General features: G+C 47.6%; 1 protein-coding gene across 1 annotated transcript in view; it reads left to right on the top strand.

Annotated features, from left to right (window-relative positions):
* Window positions 1-5,978: 5,978 nt before the first annotated feature.
* Window positions 5,979-7,066, top strand: part of LATS2 (large tumor suppressor kinase 2) — a 51,342-nt gene continuing 50,254 nt past the window's right edge. Inside the window, exon 1 of the mRNA XM_075083362.1 lies at window positions 5,979-6,176. The gene's annotated coding sequence lies outside the window, so the exon portion shown is untranslated. The remainder of the gene's footprint in view (window positions 6,177-7,066) is intronic.

Here is a 7,066-nt window from a genome sequence, read left to right as displayed (position 1 = left end):
CCTATTAAAAGTGCTAACTTCTGACTCAGTTCTACCCTTTAGCTGGGAGAGAACCGTTTGTATGTTTGTAAGCTGAGGTGGTTACAGCCTGTGTAGTTTTATTTTCCAGGGATACTGGACTGACAGCCCTCGCTCTTGAAATCCTTTGTTAGTACATTTATTCTCTCCAGCTATACCTTCTCATCCTTCCTCAGGACAAGAAGGCTCTTAATAAGGTTCTAAGATGTGAACACCTTGAGGCTTTCTGAAATGGTCTTGTTTTTTGCTCTGAGAAGGTTTAGGAGCAATTGTGGTAAAATGTCTGTGACTCAGTCTGGTTTGCAACCAAATGGATGCAGGTTCCTAACTAACCCTGAGGATGTGAGTGCCGTGAGTGCTGCTCTGTATGACATTTTGTCTCCCTGTCCGCAATGATCTATCAGGTTTCTCTGGTGAGGTGTCTAGTAGGTATGCTTCTGGTGGTGCTTCTGGAGAATGTGGCATTTAGCTTTAGTGACCGGGCATTAATTGCAAGCAGGTAACTAACTGAAAGTACGCGTTTTCTAGAAAGTTTTGTTCACTGCTACTTCGGGCTTCATTTGAGTAGGCTGCAGTCTCTGTCACATGAGTAATTTTTGTCTCTCCTTCCAGGGTTGTATCTAAAAAATCTCAGCTTTCCCCTATGTATGAGTTAATGGACAAAGCATGTGTCATTTTATACTGACATAAAAACTTATTTCTATATTCTCAGTGAAATGAGACACCATTTTTTTCTGCTTTCCAGATTTCAGATTTTCCATAAACCAGATATATCACAGGAAATAGAAGATTTCTTCTCCTGCACTCGAAGGTGGCAACAGAAAACAACAAAACACTGGATTTGGGATAACAGTTGAAAAAAAACATCCTTCCCTTGATAAACTCACTTAAAAATACATGTAGTTTATTGTAGAGGTGACAATATAAATTCCTTAGCAGCCAACAGTTTTTAAATTGATAGATTAGTCGCAAAATGCAAATTTGATAGATCGTTTTAAAAATATGTGATTTTCTCATGGGAAGAGCTACACAGGACTTCGATGCCAGGCCTTCTAAATAGGTAGAGTAAATTACCAGAGAAATAAACACAGCTTTCTTTTAAATTAATACTATATTATGACACTGGGCTTTGAGGCATCAATTTAACATAATGATAGCTCACAGAAGGACCTATTAATCCAGAGATTTCCTAGTCTTTGCAAGATGTGGGAATAATTCCTCTTCCTTTACAGACAGGGAAGCTGAAGTGGAGAAGCGACATGGTTTGCTGACAGTGCCGAAGTGGGACAGGGAATGGAAAAAAGCTGATCTATGCTATCTTTGGCTCAACAGACCTGGCTACCACCCCCTCCCCCAAAACAACATGAAATGTTTTAGTAGCCTATCACCCTTCTGAAGCCTCGAATGGTCTCTTATGGTTTCCAAATGTCCTTGCACTGGTGTGCGTATGTGTGTGTGCAGGGCAGGAGGCAGTTTGTGGTCTCCACAGGCTACACATGTGGCTCATTCCTCTCCATGTGCTCTGGTGCTGCTTTCCCATCCTGTACTCCTCCAGGAGTTTCCTAGTCCCAGACCCTCGCCTCCTTACCAGTGAGGCTCTGGGAATTCCTTTGTATTTTCTTCTCCAGAGCACTGGAGAAGAAAAGCACCTGGTTTGTTCCCTCAGGGTAGGGGTTCCTCACAGTTCCCTCAATTTTTTTCCTCTCCACACAGGCATTTTTGGAAGCTGCCCTTGTCCTCGCCAGTTCCAGAGTCCTTAATTTTCTGTACCAAGCCAAGAGCTCTGAATGTGCGCGTGTTCCTCCCACACCTTTTCTTTCTGTCTGGAGGGTGAATCATTCCGGGCGTCTGCGGCAGGAAGGGCAGAGCTGTGTTGGGGGTATTGTTATGCTGGGAGATGCTAACAGCTACTGTGCCAGGCCTTTGATGAAAAGATAATTACAGGCCAGATTAATGGTTGCTGGACGACCTCACCAGATGCCAGGGCTTCATGTGTCCTGCATTACCCCCTTCTCATTTTCTCCAGCATCAGAAGGGCGCTGCCTACACATGTCTAAAAACTTTTCCAAAAATCTTGGAATCGGTTGGCTGTAATGATCAAAAGCCATCCGCTTTGCATCTGAACAAAGCGATGCCATCAAGCTGATTGCAGGGACTTGAAATTTTGGCCGGTTCATTCCCAAATGGAGAGCACAACTGGCTCGCGCTGGTGAAATTCCACACAAAGTCACGACATTCCTGCAGTCCTCTCAGGCGCTGCCTGGGCTCCAGCTGCAGTCAATGATTGATACAAAGTGTGGGGCTGGGGGCAGAGTACATAGGAACATGGGTCCTTGTGAAATTCAGAGTTTTGAACTTTCAGGGTGAAGGCTATAAAGGCAGTCCGAGCACCCAGAATGCCTTATCCACTTAATATGAGCCTGGGTTCATGTTTCCTGTGAAAAGCTGAGGCAGTTTCCTAGACAGATGTCTTATTTCACCTACTTTGTGCTAAAATCAAATGTATTTCTAAAGTACCAGCTCTCACGTTTGCTACACCTTTGCTGCCCAAAAAGAATGCTGTGCTAGATCTCATAGGCATTGTCCTGACAAAAAAAGCATATCTAAACAATAGCTAGAATTTGGTTAGAGTTTATTTTTTTCACCCACCCATTGAAGTAATTAGCCTAACTTTGCCACAAACGTAATTTTTGCATCACTGTTAAAGACATACATTATAGTCACATATAGGTCGTGCTGTCTGTACTGTGCTGGAGGACTCAGGACTCCTGTTTCTAAACATTTTTGCACTAGCATTTTGGAAAGAATTATTCCCCAGTATCATTCTGCATAGAATATCAATATATTAAAACAATAACATTTCAGTGATGTTTACCTAAGACTTTTTGCCTCGCACATCATCCGTGTCACATTGGTTTGTTCTGGATATATTGTCCTAGTGAAGGATGGCACTGTCAGCAAATTCATTGTGTCTGTATGCTCATACACACATATGTTCACACGTTCATAACCATTTCATGTGTGTGCATGCGTATTCCTCTTTTTGAAAAAAGACTAGCAGAGAACTAGACATTGCTGATTATATTCTTGATTTACCTTTCTCTTTCAAGTTTTCTGACTGAGTTCAAGGTTTTATTGGCTACCAGTACTGTGTAAAGAAAAGGTTCAACCACCCACATCACAATTTTTTGGTTGCTAGGAGTATTTTTAGCAGCACGATTTGGTAATTAGTTCCAAATACAATAGTTGAGAAAAAGTCACACTGTGGCCCAGCTAATGGTGAAACGAGTGCCGGGAGGGGACGAGATGACACAGAGCATTAGATGCAAGGGGATGGAGCAGCAGGGAGCTCCCTCTTCCCTCGCTGTCTCAGGTGGGTGGGAGGAGAATGAATGTGAAATGGTGGAGCCGTCGTCCCTCCCACCGTACCCACACAGCGGGGCAGACAGCTGCTCAGGCAAGTCAGGAGGTGAGTGCTGTAACCACCATAGACCCAGCACAGTCACTGAAGCAGAGCCATGAATAAACACACTGGCCCTTACTCATCGTAGATTATTATCTCATGGTCTAGCCTGTGAACGGATTTGCTAGTACAGATGAATTGTATTGTTCCTTTTATGTACCATCCTTCCTCTTGGAGATAAGTTACTGTGTAGAGACAGTTGGGAGGAAAGAGTTGACTGATGCACAGTAATCTCCAAAAAAACTTCCACAGATCAAATAATGTTTTAACAGAGTTGTATCATGCTACAACCCAACTGATTTCAATTTCCTTAGTATTTCTGAGGAACTAACAGTTTGGGTTTCTAAAGGCTAAAACCGGGAATAGTCTATAGTGTCTCCTCATCTGTGGTGGACCTGCCAAAGATGGGTACTTTCTAGAGAGCGGATTCAACCCACCTCTCCTGTACCTGCTGCTCTGCTGGTGGGAATTCAAACGCAGAAACTCTGTGCAAAGGCATGAAATTCAGAAGTGCAGCTGGCTGGAACCAGGAGGTGAAATAGTGCAGCTGAGTTTCATTCCCAGATGGATTGGAATGCAAAGGGCAAACAAACAGTTCCAAAGGAGAAAAATAAATGAAAATATCTGTTTTACCTAGATTTAAGGATGTGTTTGACAACCAAATCTTACAAAACAGCGTATTAGCACAGAGTAAGCAATTTTTATCTTGATGCTGTTCCTTTAAACCAGCTTGAACTTTGTTGGGAAAAGGTCTCAAGCCATTGAGCAATGTCTAGTTTGGGCAATCATGTTGCTATGCCTCATCGCTTAAGCACAGCAGTAATTCAGAAAATGAAGCCATGCTGCATCTGTCATATCATTTAAAATTTACTTCAGTTTTGCAGGTATTTGAAGATTGCAAAATGAACCACATTACAATGTAATATTCTGCCAATGTTGGAATTTGTCCTGAACTTTGGGGGTTTCTTTAGTTCCCCAGAGTTGGGGGTTTCCTCCCTGCCCCCCACCCTGCAATATATTCCAGTCAATGACACTGTTGAAATTCCAACAGTAATTTATATACAGTAACTGGCTGCCCTCATATGAGACGCTAAACAATTTCTGTGCACCAGGCTGCATTTTTCTCATGGAATGTAACACTCTATTGGCAGTCACTTAACATTCATCCCCTTCTCCTCCCAAACCAGCATCATTTGTAAGCACTATTGACAGTTTGCATGGAAGGCATTTAAAAAAACAGGATTATGATAAACATGCTTAGAGAAATATCCTTAGATAGGGCTGTCCACAAGTAATATTACTTACAAAAATAGTCCCCATGGCTTGGAAAAGGCGGTAAATATAGCTCTCATCCTGGAAGGACAGTTATGCATAGACTTCTCTTTATACATGCTCTCAGTCCTCTTGAAGACACTGGGACTAGTCACATGATTAAAGATAATCATGTGTCTTAAGCATTTGCAGGACTGACATTTTCCCTGCCAAACAGAGTGCCTCTACAGTGAGCACCTCCCAGCTTTGTAACAGGATTCCCAGAATTTGAAGTTTTATTTCAGGACGGCACGCTTCTTCCATGTTAATGATCTAGATATATGCATACACATAGGAAAGCTTACTTTCTTTTTGTTCTTACTCCGTATTAGTATTCCCTGGTTATGGCTACTGTGCCTATCTGTCATGCCAAGGGGTCAAAGCCAGCCTCCCAGATCCAAATGTTGTATTTTTGTGTGTGTGTATCATTTCACGTTGGTAATTGTCTTTATTAAAGACCAGAGGTATGTAATATCAGAATACTCCTACTTTCATGAAAAACAGGCTCAGATCCAGGCAGCTTCATCCATAACAAGGTCGAACATGAGCTTTGCATCCAAAAATCCTTTGCAGCTTGGGTCTGCATTTTTGATCCAGATGTGAATTCCCTGGCTGTTCTCCGCCAGCACCTCATAGCCCCCTTGACACAATAAAATTAATGAAAAATAAGTAAAATAAGTACTCCCCCCCCAAAAAAAATACCAAAGCAAAGCAGAAAACAAAAGAAAAGCCCAAACAGGCATTCATAGTCCTGCCACTTTTGTGTGTATGGTTTTAGTTCGGCATGGAATAGAAGATTATCAGCACAAAACTCACGCTTGAAATGAGTTTGGGGCGTCCAGCACGCGGACAGGTACCTCCAAGCCGCCTCCCTCAGCCCTTTTCACCTCAGCGTGCGGGAGGCAGCGCCATTCCCCCACCACCTCAGCCCCCCACTCCCCAAAACCCAGCGCGGGGTGTGCGTGTGTGTGTTTGCGAGGTGGGGTGGTTTTCTGTGAGGGGAAAGAGTGTCACAAGCTGCCTGTAAACCTAGGGAAGGGCACCCCGACGGGACCGGAGGGCGGAGAGTAGCCTTCAGTCCCCTCGGGGCGCCACAACCCGTAACGGCCCTTCCCGCCCTGCCGCCCTGGAAGCCCCTCCCCCCGCTGGTATGCGCCGGGAGGGGCGGGGGGGAGTGGAATGACGCGGGCGCCGCGGGTCACGTGACGCGAATGGAATGCCAACAATGTAGCGAATGTCCCGACTGCGCCCCGCACTCGGCGCCCGGGACGGCCGAGGGGGAAGATGGAGACCGACCCGCGCCGTCGGGGTCGCCGCCGCCGCTGAGCCGTTCCGTGACGGCCGCCCCCGGTAGGCGAGCGACGGCGCTGGGAGCCCCGAGGAGGTGAGAGATGGGGGGCTTGGGGGGGGCGCGGTTTCCTCTCAATCCCGGGTGCGAGCGCTGTCCCCCCCCAGCTGCTGCGTCCTGAGGGGAAAGTCGTGTGGAGAAGTGGGGGGTGGGGAGGGGGAGCGCGAAGGCGGGTCGGTGCGTGAATCGGGGGTGAGCGTCCGGTGTGCGTGTCCCCCTCCCGGGGGCAGCCTCGGCGCCCTGCCCGCACCCTCCGACATTTTCCGGACACCCGTGTGACAGCCCACCCCTGGCGGAGGGGTCTCGCCCGCCTAAGGCCTCTGCCCCAGGCCGGACTGCCCGGCCACCCCCCCGCCCCGCCGTGGGGACCGGCTCCGCGGGGTGCCCCAGCAGGCCGGAGCTGCTGGTAAATGGCCGGAGTTTATTTTGGGAGCTTTCTGCCTGCGAAAGACTTGGGGCTTGGAGAGGCGTTGGGGCGGCCGCGTTCCCCGGGGGTGCTCCTGGACGGCGCGGGGCGTTGGAGGCGACGGGCCTGGGCCGGACCCCGTCGGGGAGGTGTCCCTAGAAGCCAGGGCCGCGGGGAGCCCAGCGGGGGTATCCAGAGCCCGCCAGGTCCCGTCCGGCTGCGGCGGGGGCCCTGCTTTTCCCAGTCAGCTGAAGGTCACTGCCAAAATTCAGCACTTCGCCACCCTCTCTCCTGCCTCGTGAGTGGTGTGCGTGTTGAAATACCCCCTTCCCCGGCAAAGGCACTCTCGCAAATGACGAAAAAAAAAAAAAAAGCTTATTTGGAGTGTCCAGGCTCTGCGGTCAATTACTGCTCGTCTGCTGTGGATGGGGAAGGTGAGCTGTTCCCACAGCGCTGGACTGGGCCAGTGCTTAGGGTTGGCAGTGGGATGCGGGCACAGAGTTACTTTTGGACAGTTTTG

This window comes from Phalacrocorax aristotelis, chromosome 1 (genome assembly GCF_949628215.1).
Source record: "Phalacrocorax aristotelis chromosome 1, bGulAri2.1, whole genome shotgun sequence".
In the NCBI taxonomy this organism is placed as follows: domain Eukaryota; kingdom Metazoa; phylum Chordata; class Aves; order Suliformes; family Phalacrocoracidae; genus Phalacrocorax; species Phalacrocorax aristotelis.
The sequence above is the reverse complement of the archived record's forward strand: the minus strand, read 5'-3'. Positions and strand labels throughout refer to the sequence as shown.